This window comes from Doryrhamphus excisus, linkage group LG11 (assembly GCF_037039965.1).
Source record: "Doryrhamphus excisus strain RoL-2023G ecotype Guam linkage group LG11, RoL_Dexc_Guam_v1.1, whole genome shotgun sequence".
Lineage (NCBI taxonomy): Eukaryota > Metazoa > Chordata > Actinopteri > Syngnathiformes > Syngnathidae > Doryrhamphus > Doryrhamphus excisus.
Window position 1 is genome coordinate 16250647 of NC_136367.1, and position 19517 is coordinate 16270163.

Consider the following 19517-nt stretch of genomic DNA (forward strand, 5'->3'; position numbering starts at 1 on the left):
TCCGGTTTCCTCCCACATTCCAAAAACATGCTAGGTTAATTAGCGACTCCAAATTGTCCATAGGTATGAATGTGAGTGTGAATGGTTGTTTGTCTATATGTGCTATCTGTGATTGGCTGGCCACCAGTCCAGGGTGTACCCCGCCTCTCGCCTGAAGACAGCTGGGATAGGCTCCAGCACCCCTCCGCGACCCTCGTGAGGAAAAAGCGGTAGAAAATGAATGAATGAATGAATTTACTTGCACTATACTTAATAAAGAGTCAAATGATTTGGCTGAAGGACCCTTCTACTTAAAAGGCAGCTTGGCCCCTGAAGTAGCTGCACTTCTGGTTCTGTCTGCAGTGCTAGCTCACCACAAGTGAGTACTTTAGACACCCTCAGGTATAGTTTGCGTCAGAAAATGTGTCTGGGACCGTTGCTGTGTGTTTGTATTCAGTGAAATAACAAAGAGCAGACTTGCTTCAATGACTCTTTCCCTCTGATTCATTTGTTACATTTACATTCAATGACAGGCCTTTCAACATCACACGTCGACAGATAGATGGAAGGCAGGATACGGGATACCTGACTCTGCCTCCATCAGGGTAGTCCTTTTGTGAATAATAAAAGCATTCATAACAGCAAACACATAATACACGATTGAATGTAGACTTCAAGAATGGGAATTCATTTGCGGTGCAGCTCAGAGGAACCAAAGGAACACTTCTGCAACCTGAGGCCAAATTTGCAGCTTCAGAAACCAGATTGACCTCTAAAGGTTTGAGAAAGGTCGTTCATGTGCCACCTCTCACCAGTAAATGGGAAGCTAATGAGTCACTCGAGCTGGTGGGCATGTTGCTGCGGGTTGACCGCATCGCTGCAATAACAGCTGTCTCTGAAGCGATTCCAGCTGAACTCAAAGTACTCAAAGTACACCATCAACGACCGTGATCCGAGTCTGACCTGAAAGAGGGAATCATATAGAAATTTCCATAATGCACCTCAAATTGTCCCCCAGTGCATTGACATAACTAAGAAAGGAGCTCAGACCTCAGCCAATTAAACAGAATCGTCCCCCCACATATTATGATTTAAACCATAAACATTAATCCTACATTTATTTTATCTACATATTTACATTCCTTGACCGTGAAAACATACCATTTGAAAGTTTGAATGACTTAAAGAATGCTAACACTCCAACATTAGCACTTAGCAAATTGTTTTTGCTAAGTGTCAACCCCTGAAAATGCTAAAAATCTTACTGTGTTAACTGAGGCTGTCAATCGATTAAAATATTTGATTGTGATTAATCACATTTTGTCCATAGTTAACTCAAAATTAATCACATTTAACTGCACATAAAAAACTTAATATCTATAATAAGTAGGGGAAATCTCTTTGTGGTAAAGATTCGATGTGCAAGTACAACGATAATTACATCAAATTTTATGGAAAAATTTATAAATTTCTGAACTTTGGGCCATTTTTTAAAACAATCATATTTTTATATTACTATTTTTCATTTATTATTAGCATATTTGCTCTTAAAGTCGCCCATAAACACTCAGCAAATACAAAACATGAGCGAGTTAGACCTCTCACGCTGACACAAACATGTTTTAGTTGATTTGTGTCAGCTCAGATTTTCATGTAATATTAATATAATATAAAACATAATATAATATAAAATAATATAAAAAAATAATATAAAAAAATAAAAAAATAATAAAATAATAAAATAATAAAATAATAAAATAATAAAATAATAAAATAATAAAATAATAAAATAATATAAAACATAAATGTTGTTAGCATGATAACAGCTATAATACTGAGTGCTAAGTGTTCATATACAGTAAGTGTTTACCTATGAAAATGTCTAAAAATGCTACCATGCTAATATTAGCAATGCTAACAAGCTAACATTAGCATCCTGGCACTTTGCTTGGTAGTGTTAAGTGTTTATATTTGTGTCTACCCATGACAAAAGAAAAAAATTCTAGTATGCTAATGTTAGCATGCTAACACCTAGCATGATGCAATGTACCGGGAAGGCTAAACATCTCCAGCAAGTGCTCAAGTAACCGTGGCGTTACATGCACACAAATGCCAACAATGGTCCTATCTCACCATGTTAAAGAATCATTTTAGAGAATTCTCGGACCCAGACCTTGACCAGTATCACCCCCAAAATTTAATCAGTTTTTCCATATCTCATTTCCGACAATTCTGGAAAATTTCATCCAAATCAATTTGAACTTTTCCAGTTATTACACATAATTTTGACTTATTCTTTGCGCTGGATGTTAATGTTTGAAATGATCAACTCATTTCATTGTTGCTTCTTTGTCTGTTTATGTATGAGCATGTTTATATAAAAATGTACCGTGCTGTAGCAATTTTCCAGGCAACCTTGTGGAGGAGTTATGGCGTGGGCCAAAAAAAGAACCGATTAAATTGGTGCACATTTGATCCTTTCACATTTTCTCTTCTTACTGAATCATGTATGAATTTTAATGACAAAATTCAAGCATATGCAAGAGGTGGCTCTGAGTCATAGCGCTTGTGTATTTTCAAGTTTTTGGCCGTTTCTTACAAAATATAAATGATATTACACTGTTAATCCAAAGTTGATGTAAAACAACACAGTGATGAGATAAAAAAAAAAAATTCTTATCAAACATTTTAATGTACGTTTTAAAAAGAGATTCTATGTTGTTGTGCCAGCAGCAAGGGACCGTGTTGAAATGCAGTATTTTATGAGAGGAAAAAAAAAATACTGCACTGGGGGGCAAATCCGCACTCATTAGCTTGGAAGCTGTGCGTGGGATATATTTGGATGTTCCAATGTGGCCATGATCTCATATACAGTAATACATAGCAAATAGTGTGCTAGGAAAACTGACGTTTACTGCAAAACACCCTCACAAGCTGTTGTCTCAATTTCTTCCGCTGCCGCAAATCGTCTTTGACGGCACAGAAATCAAACCACCCATTGCTAAGTGGCTTCATCGGATGGGTAAATGTCACTCCCGTAATTCCGATGACAAATTTGCATCTGTAATGAAACCATGATTGCGTTAATTACATTATTCATACATGGGGACTAACATAATTAGCGACTCCAAATTGTCCATAGGTATGAATGTGAGTGTGAATGGTTGTTTGTCTATATGTGCCCTGTGATTGGCTGGCCACCAGTCCAGGGTGTTTACAGCTGGGATAGGCTCCAGCACCCCTGCAACCCACCCATAAGCGGTAGAAAATGAATGAAAATACAGATTAGTATGACTTCGTGGATTATTATTTCCAGTTCATTTTGAGTTATGATTTTTTTGTGGAAGACGGCTGTCATTAATTACTTCTGAAAGGGGTGACTGCATTAATTAAATGACTTTATTATGCATATGAATATAGTTTAGATGTTTGGTTTGACTTCTGGATTATTTTGTATTTATTTATTTTGTAAAATGTGTCAGTTTGCACGGTGGACAAGTGGTTGGCATGCAGGCCTCACAGCTAGAAGGCCCAAGTTGAATTTCTCCATCTCTTTGTGGAGTTTGCATGTTCTCCCCGTGCATGAGTGGGTTTTCTCCGGGTACTCCGGTTTCCTCCCACATTCCAAAAACATGCTAGGTTAATTAGTGACTCCAAATTGTCCATAGGTATGAATGTGAGTGTGAATGGTTGTTTGTCTATATGTGCCCTGTGATTGGCTGGTGACCAGTCCAGTGTGTACCCCACCACCTCTCGCTCGAAGACAGCCGGGATAGGCTCCAGCAACCCTCGTGAGGATAAGCGTTAGAAAATGAATGAATGAATTGTGTCAGTTGTCCTTAAGAACCAGCAAGGAGATATAGTCTATATTTCCGATTTTTAATCATGTTCAAGTTTGCTTTATGTAAGAAATCATCAACTAATCCTCTGCATGCCAAAGCATATTCATTTTTTTTTTAAAGAGAATATTTTTTGAGGGTAGATCTTTCCACGCCATCTGCCAATTGCAATACATTGCAACATCCGATTTCCATTTGTGTTGGGGCTGAATCAGGCTGTTCATCAGATCGCTGCGCATTATGAATTCCAATTCTACCTATTTTGTGCATTCACCAGAATCAAGCGGTGTCCCAATTCTCCTTGAATTAAGGGGAATTAAGCGGAAAAAAATAAATAAATAAAATTTAAAAATAATAATAATAATTTTTGAAAAAAAGGGGTTAGGGGTCATGCTAAGGGGTGTATAGCCTTAGAAACCAAATGTGGTCCGGGGACCAGACCTGTCATGAAGGGGTATAGTTGGAGTTTACTCTGATTCAACCCTCCAGGGGCAGAGCCTATGTAAGTAAATGTAAGTATCTTGTCTACCACCAATTCTCATGGTGAGATATGTTTATTGTATTCAGCATACAGTTTCCATGCATTTTCAGGAAGTGAACTAAATAAAAGCTAAATAATAAAAAATAATAATTTATAAAAATATTAATAAAAAATATATAAAAATATAAATGTAAAAATTTATTAAAAAGTATAATGAATAATAAATAAAACAATATGGCCATATGCCAACAGCATGACAGATTATTGACTGATTATTGACTATTCGATCTGTATGTTTATTGTATTCAGCGTACAGTTTCCATGCATTTTCAGGAAGTGAACTAAATAAAAGCTAAATAATACATAAAAAATAATTTATAAAAATGTCAATATAAACATTTATAATAAATTTATAAATATAATATAAAATTAATTTTCCAGTTTCCATGCATTTTCAGGAAGTGAACTAAATAAAAGCTAAATAATAAATAAAAAAATAATTTATAAAAATATAAATAAAAAATATATAAAAATATAAATAAAAAAAATATAAAAATATAAATAAAACAAATTATAAAAAATTATAATAAATAATAAATAAAACAATATGGCCATAGGTCAACAGCATGACAGATTATTGACTGATTATTGACTATTCGATCTGTGTGTTTATTGTATTCAGCATACAGTTTCCATGCATTTTCAGGAAGTGAACTAAATAAAAGCTAAATAATAAATAAAAAATAATTTATAAAAATGTCAATATAAACATTTATAATAAATAATAAATAAAACAATATGTCAACAGCACAACAGATTATTAACTGATTATTGACTATTCTATCTGAGATGTTAAAGAGGGATGTGGTGATCAAGGTATTTATTGTAAGAATATGATGAGTAGTTCGTGATTCATTCATAATGGGAATTGGATCGGTGGCCTTAAACAAATGAACTGACCTTATTTGTAGTCTGGAGGACAAAACGGTGATGTTGAAACCAATCCCAACACACACATCCAGGTAGAGGCTCATATTACTGTGATTACTTCAACAAACTTCGAACATAATACCTTGTAATTAAAACTTGATGTAAATATAGTAATCACATGATCCATGTTTAACAATCACAGGCAGCAGGAATTTTTTCCACTGGCAGTCTCGATGGGACTTAATCATTTTGGTACGGTACTCTACCATGCATCATCTTGCTCACGGTCTTCCATCCCTGCCTTCACTCTCTCGACTCACGTTACCTTCGTGTAACAGAAATGCGTTTTTATTTTTAAGCTTACTTTGTGCTGAACAGGAAGTCACTCTGTGCACGAGGATGTTGTCGAGCTACTTAGTCAGACTCAAGCACTCCTAAAATAGACATGATGATGAGGTTGATGATACACGCTGAGGTGAAGCAGTGGGTGGCTTCATGTCCACTAAGGATTGAGGGGAAGTGGACATCGAGCTGCCTAAGGCTTTGAACACTAGTCACTCTTCTCCTACAGTCACTTAATGCACCAGGGGTCTTTCAGAAGAACTGGTGTGAAGGTCATAGAGGTCATAGTGAGATTTCTTCAATATGTATATTATTATTATGTATATGTATATATGTATCTTATTATATGTATATTATTATTATATGTATATAATAATAATATATATAATAATATAATATAATATGTATATAAATATAATAAATATAAGTGCATGCGTGGGTTTTGTCCACATTCCAAAAACATGCTAGGTTAATTGGCCACTCCAAATTGTCCATAGGTATGAATGTGAGTGTGAATGGTTGTTTGTCTATATGTGCCCTGTGATTGGCCGGCCACCAGTCCAGGATTTACCCCGCCTCTCACCCGAAGACAGCTGGGATAGGCTCCAGTAACCCTTGCACCCCTCGTGAGGAAAAGCGGTAGAAAATGAATGAATGAATGAACCATGATTAGAGCCCTGTAGACATGTAATAACACCCCTATAGTCACCTTTACACTGCTAATGCACAGGCTACGGGGGTCACAAGGGACTCAAGAGATGGGCTGCTGCCCATAGCAAATAGCAAGCTCCTATTAATAGCGGAGTTTGAAGACTGAGAAGCCAAACACGTACCACTTCCGCATGGAATAGGAGGAAAACTTTTCATTCATTCATTCATTCATTTTCTACCACTTATCCTCACGAGGGTCGCGGGTGGTGCTGGAGCCTATCCCAACTGTCTTCGGGCGAGAGGCGGGGTAAATCCTGGACTGGTGGCCAGCCAATCACAGGGCACATATAGACAAACAACCATTCACACTCACATTCATACCTATGGACAATTTGGAGTGGCTAATTAACCTAGCATGTTTTTGGAATGTGGGAGGAAACCGGAGTACCCGGAGAAAACACACGCATGCACGGGGAGAACATGCAAACTCCACACAGAGATGCCCGAGGGTGGAATTGAACTCTGGTCTCCTAACCACTCGATCGCCGTGCAGCCCCTCATCAATACAACTAAAGGTTATTTTGCAGCTTGGCTACAACCTTTGCAGCCATTTTATTTGAGCAATCTCAGGACTATCATTTGATTCATTTAGAGCCACACTCTTGTACAACTCAGGGATCGGGTTCAATTTCACCGTCCATTATGATCGGCGCTGGTCCAGCAACCCCTGCGGGAAATACATTTTGTTGCTCAATGTTGCAGCAGCACCTTCACTGGCCAGCGCTAACGAGTCGCAGGCTGGAAAATATAAGACTAACTTAAACTCCAGTCACCTAAAAGTACTGGAACACGTCTATGGAGTCTATGGTTCTCACCTGGAAAAAGGTGGAGTACCATTTCCGAGATCTTGACCCCAAACGAAGGACCTCAGGGTCACCAATGGAGAAGAGGGGCAGTTAACGCGGTGCAACATTTGCAACACAATGACATCATGCAAAGGAATGTTCACCACCAACACGATTAAACACGTCCGGATTCATCATGTAGAACAGGGGTCTCAAACACGTGGCCCGCGGGCCAAATGTGGCCCGCAGGACACAAGTTTGAGGCCCCCGCCTTGATATGAAAGTTTAATGTTAGTGCGGCCCGCGCAAGTTTGATATGGATGCTGTATGGTATCATGTACCCAGAAAAAATTATTATGTTTGATTAATGTTCATGTTAAAGGTTAAATAACTGTTAATAGTTATCCTCCCTAGCCGTGCGGAAGTGGTAAGTTTTTGGCTATTTAAGTTTAAAGGAAATAACTTGAAGGCTACCGTTTAGGTCGCTAGCTCTCTAGTTTGCGAGTTAGCATGTGTCTCAAGACCCTGCAGTTGCGCAATATGTTGTAAATAAAAAGAGTATAAATGTGACTATAGTCGTGTTTTGTCATGTCTACAGGGCTCTAATAATGCTTTGTTCATTTTAATCTGAAAAAATAATTTGTCTACCCACCAACTATATGTGGTTTCTTAAGTTTTTATTATTTACCGTTTTATTATTATTATATTTATTTATTTATTACTGATTGATTTTCTTTATTCTTGATTTGTTTTTTTATTTTTCATCTTAGTTTGTGTAGAAAAATAAAAAGTAAGATATTTGAGAACAGTGGAATGTTTTATCAGAGCTTTTCTTGTAGAAAATTGGAACCAAAGCAAAGTTTTTTTAATTTTTTTGTTTTTAATAAATGCGTTTTTGGTTTTTTTTGGAAAACCTGATGCGTCCCAGTCTCACCCAGACCCGAGCTCCAGTGGCCCCCAAGTAAATTGAGTTTGAGACCCCTGATGTAGAAAGAACCGAGTGGCCCGTTGTAAGCCAGGGGTGGGCAAACCGCGGCTCGAGACCCACATCCGGCCCGCCAAGCATTTAAATCCGGCCCGCCAGTTGTTTTTAAAATATTTAATTTCCACTTTTAAGCTAGCAACATAGCTTGCAGGTACTCAGAATCAATCTGATTTAAATTGACATTTTCCTGAACGGTCTTTTTGACATCATCATTGTTTGAATGACTTTGTTGCTGCAGGCCGTAAATGCAATGCAATCTGACCATTGATGCTGCCTTTGTAGCTTATTGCAGTCTAACCAAGATATCACCCGTTCACCGCAGACTATGGTTTTGTCGGAAGTGTATTATTCATCCCGACCTTGTCATCAGCCCATGTGAATAGATCAAGATGTCAGTTTTGACCTTTTCCACAGTTTGATGCACCCCTGCTGCCAACCTGTAGATGAATAATTTATTTAATGGTGGACTCTATCTATTATATTATGAAATAATTAGATTAAGAGTAATTATTTAGAAGTTTTTAATCAGTAATCAGAGCTGTGTCGTATCTCTAAGCCCCAGCTGTCGCTATAGGAAATCATGCAGCTTCTCCATGATGGTTCCACATCAGGCATCATTTGCCTCACCATTCAATTATTAACGATATTGGGCAGATTTCCATGTATCCATGTACAGTATAAACTAGGGATGCTCCAATCCTGATTGAAGTCAATCAGGATGGGTATTGGCATCATAAAAACCCAGATCATAACATCTCTAGTATAAACATTTGTCTTCTTCTGCTGGCTGTCAATGAAGGTGGTTGCTTCTTTTCCATCTCCCTTATCTTCCCTGCTTTGCTTCTCAAGTCTCGTTGGCTCCATTGTTCGTCTTTTTTTTTTCCCTTCAGGGGTCACCACAGTAAATCAATGTCCTCCATCCAACCTGGTGTCTCTCTCACACCAGCTACCATCATGTCCTCCTTCATTACGTCCTTAAACCTCCTCTTTGGTCTTCCTGTAAGCCTCCTACCTGGCAGCATCCTTCTACTAATATATTCACTATCTCTCCTCTGGACATGTCCCAACCAATGTCCCTTTGACGTACCAATTCCTGATCCTATCCATCCTGGTCACTCCCAATGAGAACCTCAGCATCCTACCTGGCAGCTCTAAACGCAGCATCCTTCTACCAATATATTCACTATCTCTCCTCTGGACATGTCCCAACCAATGTCCCTTTGACGTACCAATTCCTGATCCTATCCATCCTGGTCACTCCCAATGAGAACCTCAGCATTCTACCTGGCAATTCTAAACACAGTACACAATATATTCACTATCTCTCCTCTGGACATGTCCCAACCATCTTAGTCTGGCTGATAACTGACTTTATCTCCAAGGCCTCTAACATGTAATGTCCCTCTGATGTACTCCTTCCTGATCCTATCCATCCTGGTCACTCCCAATGGGAACCTCAGCATCCTCATCTCATGTCTTTTCCTCAGTGGCACTGTCTCCACAGCTTTGTATACCTTTGCTTTCATTTTAAATGAAACTTTTCTATCTCACGGCTCCATATTGTTCTCCAAATATTCATTCATTCATTTATTTTCTACAGCTTATCCTCACGAGGGTCACACGGTACATTCTGGACTGGTGGCCAGCCAATCACAGGGCACATATAGACAAACAACCATTCACACTCACATTCATACCTATGGACAATTTGGAGTCGCCAATTAACCTAGCATGTTTTTGGAATGTGGAATTGAACTTGGGTCTCCTAGCTGTGAGGCCTGCGGGATAACCACTCACATTCAATTTAGAGTCGCCACTTAACCTAGCGTGTTTTTGGAATGTGGGAGGAAACCGGAGTACCCGGAGTAAACCCGCGCATGCACGGGGAGAACATGCAAACTCCACACAGAGATGGCCGAGGGTGGGATTGAACTCGCTGTGAGGTCTCACTAACCACTCGTCCACCATGCAGCCTGTTCTCTAAATATAAATCATGAAATTGATCAACTGGTCTCTCTACACTTTAGGAAAGGCATTGAACATTTAAAATAAATCAGCACACCAGTAAATGCAGCATAATCATCATAATGGTGGATGAAACATTCAGTCCATTTGCACTGAAGTCCATTGGTCGCTTGACAAAATGATTCAGACACGACATCTACCACCTTGTAAAAGTAACGTTGATGAGGGATACTTCTACAATATCAGGAAATCCAATTAGATCCAGCTGTGAACCCGGAGACATAACCACCATAAAAAGCATATAAAAAATATAATTTTGAAATTAGTATTGCTTTAGGTTTCTCGCTACAACATTTTTCTCTCGCTTTATAAAATGTTTTTTTTTTCTGTTGGTATCTCCCTTTAAACAAAATGAAAATGAATGAGTCCATCATGCATCCACTTGAGATGCTTGGACATTACCATACTATTCATTCCCCCCCATCATCCCCTCTCCATAGCCGCATTTACGCACCTACCGCCTCTGAGCCGAGATGTCTGGTTTTCACGCTGCCGGTTGTGAGTGAGGTATTAAGGTTCGACCTTGATCGTACGATTGAACCAATTCGCCTTTTCAAAGGAGTAATCGGTGTTGGATGGATGTTAAAATGAAAAATAGACTCTTGAAAGCAACGGAATCACCAAGTCTATCAGTTCCGAGGGTTGGAGGTGTTTTCTTCACAAACGATCCATATTATAATTACATAGCAGTTGTCACATGTTGCTGGGATTTGCTGTGTATAGACAGGGGCTGATCCGGTGTAATTACTGCAATACCCCCCCCCCCAACCCCCCCTCTCTCCAGTCAGATGGTGCTAGTACTGTTTATCCCATACAAATATAGCTCTCTTAATTATATATGAAGTTTATTCATGAAGAAAATGAATGAATGAATGTTTTTTTTAACTATGATTAGAGCCCTGTAGATATGTAATAACACCCCTATAGTCACCTTTACACTTTTATTATTCTTTTTTTACACGACACTGTGCAATGCTAATGCACAGGCTATGGGGTCACAAGTGGAGTTTGAAGACTGAGAAGCCAAACATGTACCACTTCCGCATGGAATAGGAGGAAAACTTTTCATTCATTTTCTACCGCTTATCCTCACGAGGGTTGCGGGTGGTGCTGGAGCCTATCCCAGCTGTCAGTTAGTAGTTATGTAAATGGAACATTATTGGTGTTTTTTAGTTTTTTTTTTTTCTTGTGAAGGCTTTAGCGTCAAAATATTTCTCAAAATTTTGCTCTCGCTTTATATATATAGTATATATTTTTTTTCTGTTGGTATCTCCCTTTAAACAAAATGAGAATGAATGAGTCCATCATGCATCCACTTGAGATGCTTGGACATTACCATACTATTCATTCCCCCCCATCATCACCTCTCCATAGCCGCATTTACGCACCTACCGCCTCTGAGCCGAGATGTCTGGTTTTCACGCTGCCGGTTGTGTGTGAGGTATATGAAGTTTTCCCTTTAGTCCGTCATTTTCAAGCTGAAAAAGTAGTATTGTCTTGGACAAAAAAAAAAACAGGCTTTACACACAAGACCATTGTCAGTGAGTGAGTGAGTGAGTGAGTGAGTGAGTGAGTGAGTGAGGACTTCCCATGAGTCTATGTGTGTGGAGCGGCCAGGAATAATGTGGCCCACTTCCACATTAACCTTCTGTTTGGTAGCTTGGCATAATCAGCTGCTATACAGATGGTGCACTGGGCACGCTGTCATTTGAAACTTTTTCAAGAGATGAGCACAGAACAGACCCATGCTGTGACCTACATGCACTTGTCTCTCTCCGGCTGAGCAGATGTTGTAGGTATAATCATACATTTTAGCACCGGCAGTAACAAAAGAGGATGATTTTTTTTTTTTCACACAGTGCACGGGGGTGGAAAGTGAGAACACAATGTACACAATTGATAATATCTTAACGTCAGTACTGGTCAGAAACTTTATCAAAATGTCACTCTTTTCACTCATGATGGTATGAATTTGAACATAATTAGCTGTCCGATTTCTGCCAATTTAGAATAATAACAAAACAAACAAAGAAACACTGTATTATGTCTACTATATTGGGGAATATGAGTGTAAAGGTGACTATAGGGTTGTTATTTCATGTCTACCGGGCTCTAATATTATTTTTATTAGAATAGTATTGGTTGTAGAAGGTCATAAACTTTAAAAAAAACTACAAACATATTCATTAATTCATTTTCTATCGCTTATCCTCACGAGGGTTGCGGGCAAGCTGGAGCTTATCCCAGCTGTCTTCGGGCAAGAGGCGGGGTACACGCCGGACTGGTCTTCAGCCAATCCCAGGGCACATATAGACAAACAAATTTTTGTACTATTTATGTTTTTTTAACCATGATTAGAGCCCTGTAGACATGTAATAACACCCCTATAGTCAACTTTACACTCCTATTATTCTTTGTTTACACTACATTGTGTAACACTAATGCACACTATATTGGGGAATATGAGTGTAAAGGTGACTATAGGGTTGTTATTTCATGTCTACCGGGCTCTAATATTATTTTTATTAGAATAGTATTGGTTGTAGAGGGTCATAAACAAAAAAAAACTACAAACATATTCATTAATTCATTTTCTATCGCTTATCCTCACGAGGGTTGCGGGCAAGCTGGAGCTTATCCCAGCTGTCTTCGGGCAAGAGGCGGGGTGCACGCCGGACTGGTCTTCAGCCAATCCCAGGGCACATATAGACAAACAAATTTTTGTACTATTTATGTTTTTTTTAACCATGATTAGAGCCCTGTAGACATGTAATAGCACCCCTATAGTCATCTTTACACTCCTATTATTCTTCGTTTACACTACGGGGTCACAAGGGACATAGCAAATAGCAAGTTCCTATTTATTTGTTGTCAACTTAAGAAAGGGTTTCAAGCGCTAGAAGAAGACTGAACACGTACCACTTCCACATGGAATAGGAGGAAAACTTTTCATTCATTCATTCAGTTTCTACCGCTTATCCTCACAAGGGTCACGGGTATGCTGGAGCCTATCCCAGCTGTCTTCGGGCGAGAGGCGGGGTAAACCCTGGACTGGTGGCCAGCCAATCACAGGGCACATATAGACAAACAACCATTCACACTCACATTCATGTAAGTTACATTTATAGTGACTTGACTTGCTGCTTGTAGCTCGAATCCGTTTAAAACTCCTTTAAATGTGATAAATTCTGTCCAGGTTTCAACTGAAATGACACGAGACAAAAGACAATTAAAGCGGTCCCGCCGGAGGGGCTCGTATGTAGTTTGATCGACTTCTTGATAGACTGACAGACACTCTGATTGACAGTGAACACTTCAATTGTCCAAGGAATTCTCATTTTCTGAACATCCACATGTTCTCACACTGCACTGCTGTATTTAGCAATCGCTTTATGTCCAAATTCATTTGCAGCTTCACCGTGAGAACGCGTGGTGGAGGTGCAAAGATTTATTACAACTGCTGAAGCCCCTCATTAACCTCAGCAGCACCTTTGTAGATCATGGCCACAGGAACATAGCGGTATTAAATGTTGTCCATCGCCTTACGCGTGTGAAGGTGATGGAAAGCATTATATGCGATAAATTGCCTATTTGGGGACATTCTCCAAGTTAATTCCAGTCCTCCTGATCCCTGCGTAGCTTTAATGAGAAGTGCCTCTCCTCTTCACCTGAAAGAAATGCTGACACAAGCAGCATCCTTGCCACCTTATTTGCGTTGTTTTAGCACATAAGTGTATTTGTTAGTGATTGCGGTACATTTTTAAGAGGCTAAATATACTCACATACTGTATATACAAACTAGTGTAGTCCTGAAAGAATGTAACGCTAGGAACATTTAATGGTTTAATGGAGATACATACTGCCGGGTAATCCCGACCCTGGTCTCTTTCATGTACAGTTATCCCTAATTTCCAGACCCTACAGTGATAAGTGAATTTCTGCAAAGTAGGATTCCTTGAATACTTTTGTAGTTACAACATAGAAAACCTGTTTAAAAGATATGTTTTTTAACATTATCAGAGCCCTCCATGCATGAACTAACACCCCTATAGTCACATGTAGTATTACTCGTAGTACCCAATATTCATTCATTCATTCATTCATTCATTTTCTAACGCTTTTTCCTCATGAGGGTCGCGGGGGGCGCTGGAGCCCATCCCAGCAGTTATAATCTTTATCATTATTACCATTATTGTTAGTATTATCACCAGTATTGTAATCATCATAAATATTACAATTTCCATCATTATAGTTGTAACAATTTTTGGAATTTTTTTTATTTATTATTTATTTTACAGACTTTATTGATTCTTGTAGAATGCTGTATCATTCCATCTGTTGTTTTCTGAAATCCGCAGTATTTGTGCTTTTATTGTCGATTTATTAGCCCACTTTTTCCCCCTAAGTGTAACATTTACATATCATTTTCTGGATTGCATGTGTCTATTTTCCAAGATGGCGGCGGCGCCCTATACGGCTGCGGCTGCTTTGGCTCCCGGTAACACAGACACTTTATGTCTATGTCTAATCTTGTGTATTAAAAAACAAGAACTTGAGACTGTGTCTGAACAGGTGACAGTATTTAATAAAGCAAACTGAATTCAATTCACTTGCGCAGGAAGAAGTGGATGATGCGGGGGCAGAATGGTTGCCACATTCTGACGCTCATCTCCTTGCTTTTCATTTTGATGCTATGGACTTGAGGGAAACGTGAGCTTGGTGGTGTTTGAACTTTTCCATTTAAACGAGTGTGACTGGAGGTTGATTAAGTCCTCTAGCTCCACGAGGAGATTGATGTTACAGTGGGTGATAGCGTGGCAGTGGACACACAATGAATGGACAGACGACGAGATGGAGGACGACTGTATCGTATAACTTTATATATATCATCACAATGCTACAAAAAAGGGACACACAATGCATGATAAAGTTTCTGACTTGCAAACAGATCTTATATACTTTCCTGGAAAGACGTGTATGTCAGTTTGACCTACAGTTCTCTATTTGTAGCACGAGTAAATATGGTGTGGATTTTTTTTTTTTTGCATGTTTGTGACACTAAATTTAAATATTAGTTATTTTTAAAGAGAGAAAAAGTGTAAAAAAAAAAAGTCAAATAGCTAATATAATAATTAAAATCTAATAACAACAACTGCAATCAAGCAATAACTTGCAATGAGTCTCTTAGAGGGCTGCACGGTGGTCTAGTGGTTAGCGCGCAGACCTCACAGCTAGGAGACCAGGGTTCAATTCCACTCCAAATTGTCCATAGGTATGAATGTGAGTGTGAATGGTTGTTTGTCTATATGTGCCCTATGATTGGCTGGCCACCAGTCCAGGGTGTACCCCGCCTCTTGCCCGAAGACAGCTGGGATAGGCTCCAGCACCCCCTGCGACCCTTGTGAGGAAAAAACAGTAGAAAATGAATGAATGAAGGAATGTTTGTGACACTAAAATGTTTCAGATCATCTACCAAATTTAAATATGAGTTATTTTTAAAGGGAGAAAAAGTTTGAAAAAGTGATTACCCCTTGAATATAATAACAACAACTGCAATCAAGCGATAACTTGCAATGAGTTTCTTACAGCGCTGTGGAGGAATTTTGGTCATCTTTGCAGAATTGTTGTAATTCCGCCACATTGGAAGGTTTTCCAGTATGAAGCGCCTTTTTAAAATCATGCCCCAGCATATCAAACTTTGACTAGGCCACTCTAGGTCTTGGACTTGGTCTTCAGCACTTCTTTGGTGGACTTGCTAGTGTGTTTTGGATCATTGTCCTGCTGCAGAACCCAAGTTGATTGGACGTTCTCCATCAGGATTTTTTATGTTAGACAGCAGAATTCATGGTTCCATTTATCACAGCAAGTCTTTCAAGTTGTGAAAACAGCTCCAGACCATCACACTACCACCACTATATTTTACTGCTGGTACTTCAGTTCTTTGGATGTTGTTGAGGGGTCTTTTGTGACCTCTTAGATGCATCGTTACTGCGTTCTTGGGGGCATTTTTTTCTTCCTTAATAGCAAAAGGTTATATTTAAAACTGTATTTTGTTCAGTTGTGTTGTCATTGACTAATACTTGCTAGGTTCATCAGCTACACCACATTGTCCATAGGTATGAATGTGAGTGTGAATGGTTGTTTGTCTATATGTGCTCTGTGATTGGCTGGCGACCAAGACAGCTGGAATAGGCTCCTTCTGCGACCCTCTTGAGGATAAGTGGTAGAAAATGAATGAATATAAACAGTGTACTTTTCAGAGGTAAAGTGTTTTGCTCCTCGTCTCATTTTCTGGAGTAAGTCCTTGTCTGTGTTATTCAGGCATTCAGGATGAATGGTTGCTGGGCTTCTTTTTGAAAGTGAGAAGAATAGAACAGAAGAATCCTGCTTGAAGATGCACACAGTAGATGAAAAGTCATTTCAATGCATGCATGAAAAGGAGAAATGAAAATTAAATATATACAGTCCTGTGCAAAGTTCCTTGGTTAGCATCCGCCTTGGATAGCGTGTTTTGTGTTGTCGTTGACTCATAATTAAATTTGATGATCTGAAACATGTATGAGGAAGGGGCAAACGCCACTGAAAGTATGCAGGACTTTAACCGTATATGTCAAGGCATGTCTGTTCAAGCTAAGTTCTGTACTCCTACTCAGATTTCAGTCTGCAGAGAGCATTCTTTGTATAGCTTCCCTGCTACACAGAAATCCATGATATCAGTCAGGTACAATTTTCCGATACGAGGAGATTGTTGTTGGGGTGCTTGAAGGCACTCGGCAAACAGGCGCAAGGAATAGATAAGTTGGGAAATGGAATGAGGGGGGGTAAACACATTTTCAGAAAGAAAAAAAAACCAAATCACTTTAATTATTCATGTTTACTTTCCTTTACTTTCTGTTGATGCCATTCCTGCAGTAAATACGACATCAAGGTAATGTAGCTTGCCTGTGGTGTAATAAAGAAAGTACCACTTGTCATTTTTGTCGAAACAACAATAAAGATGCATCTTGTTTAACTTCTAGAAAGGGGTATATCTGCTCAACTCCTTAAAAGGATGAATAAAAGATAGGTCTTTACTCAGCAGAAGTACAAGGATATAAAAAAAACACAGGTCAAACAATGGCAGCAATCCAAAAGTGAAGGTCAAGATGTAAGAGGAGATTAAGTGTGAGTTGACAGGGGCACACACACAAGCATGTGAAGGTGAGGGTTTGACGCATGGGGGGGGGGGGGGGGGTTTGGGGGGGGACCAGGTGAGGATAATGATGTGATTGCGCAGCTGATGGCTTTGGCAGCATGTGACAAAATAATTAGTAACCATGAAAACAAATGAAGGAGACCTGATTGCTTTTGTAAACACATTGAATACCAAATATAAATGCGATGCATTCACTGACTATGACAGAGCACCTGCACAGACTCATGAGATCCAATACTGGAAAGAGTGGCATCCTGGGTTCCCAAAGTGGGGTACGTGTATCACCAGGGGTACATCAATTGTCATAGAGGGGTACGAGAATAAAACAAAAAAACAATTCTTACAATTAGGGCTGCACGGCGGTCATGTGGTTAGCGCACATACCTCACAGCTAGGAGACCCAGGTTCAATTCCACCCTCGGCCATCTCTGTGTGGAGTTTGCATGTTCACCCCCGTGCATGCGTGGGTTTTCTCCGGTTTCCTCCAACATTCCGAAAACATGCTTAATTAGGTTAATTGGTGACTCCAAATTGGTATGAATGTGAGTGTGAATGGTTGTTTGCCTTTATGTGCCCTGTGGTGCAGAACCTGAAATATCTAGAAAAGCTTTTTGTGCAGGTTATTGGTTGTAGTTGTTCTATAGGTGTTGAAAGCGCTGATGAAATGAGCATAATAGGTCCAATGTCAGGCTGCACGGCGGTCGAGTGGTTAGCAAACAGAGTTCGATTCCCCCTTGGCCATCTCTGTGTGGAGTTTGCATGTTCTCCCCGTGCATGCGTGGGTTTTCTCCGGGTACTCCGGTTTCCTCCCACATTCCAAAAACATGCTAGGTTAATTGGCGACTCCAAATTGTCCATAGGTATGAATGTGAGTGTGAATGGTTGTTTGTCTATATGTGCCCTGTGATTGGCTGGCCACCAGTCCAGGGTGTACCCCGCCTCTCGCCTGAAGACAGCTGGGATAGGCTCCAGCACCCCCGCAACCCTCGTGAGGAAAAGTGTTAGAAAATCAATTTTAGACTAGGCTGAGTGGTTAGCATGCAGGTCTCACAGCTTCGAGACCCGAGTTTGATTCCACCCTCGGGCAATGAATAAATGAATTATGTGAACACCTCACATCACAAAGAGAACGGAGCAGAAAGGACACAGAACATGAAGTTGTTCATTGCTCTGTGTCATCATAAGTACAAAAAGCATGAAAAAAACCCACAGAAATCAGTCTTAATCTTGAAGATTAACATGTTCAGATCCCCACATGACGCAGTGGTAAAAACCTGGAACACATTGAGTGGGTATTCTCCCCCAAAACGAGTCTTCATATATATAGGGTCAGGCAAAATGATCTGACACATTTGTAGGTTAAATAAAACGCAAATAAAGTAAAGAAACAAAAAAAGTGTTATCATTTCCTCATTTCAAACCACTGAGTCTTTATTGTTATGAAACCTACGCTAACTTGACAAGACCCCCAACCATCTGAAATATTCTTGGACTATGGTGCTGTTTTCTTGCTATGGGATTTCTTTCTGTAAAATTAGAGTTTTTACGACTTCATCCTTGTGCTATTAAGACTCTTCTGTGGTCTCAATTCCCTTGCTTACTATTGGTATTATCACACAGAGAGGTGTAACTTTATTTGTTGACATCACTGTCAATACGATTCTATACATGTGATAATAACATGATGGTTTCAGTCTTTACGGCCGTCATCTAAAAAGAAAAGTAGGACATCAGCTAGTAAATGATGTTCATTGTGTTCAAGCAATAACAGAGTGTAGATTGGACTCCGGGAGGCAGCGTGCAGTCAATGGGCTTTTCCACTTTAATGTCACGACTCTTTTGGGATACTTAAATAGTACTTCTGTTGTTTGGGACCTGGCTGGAATAAACCTTTTTCAGGCCGACCAGGCGTTATGAGTCTGATATTTCCGTTATTGTACCCTGAATGTTACTACATGTTGCTATATTCAGATTTTGTTTATGATGAAACTGCTTTAAATTGATATTTTTGACAGTGATAGTTGCTAAATGACAATGTAAAAGTGTAGAATGAAATGTTTGAGCGTGATAAATCCTTGCAAGACCAATCTGGATTTCACACTCGCAGCAAGAGTGTTCAGATCTTGCATTTATATTTATATTATATTTGTACATTATATTATATTTATATTTTATTTATTTATTATTTATATATATTTTTATTTGTATTATTTTGTAGTATCTTTTAATTTTCCAAAATTTAAAC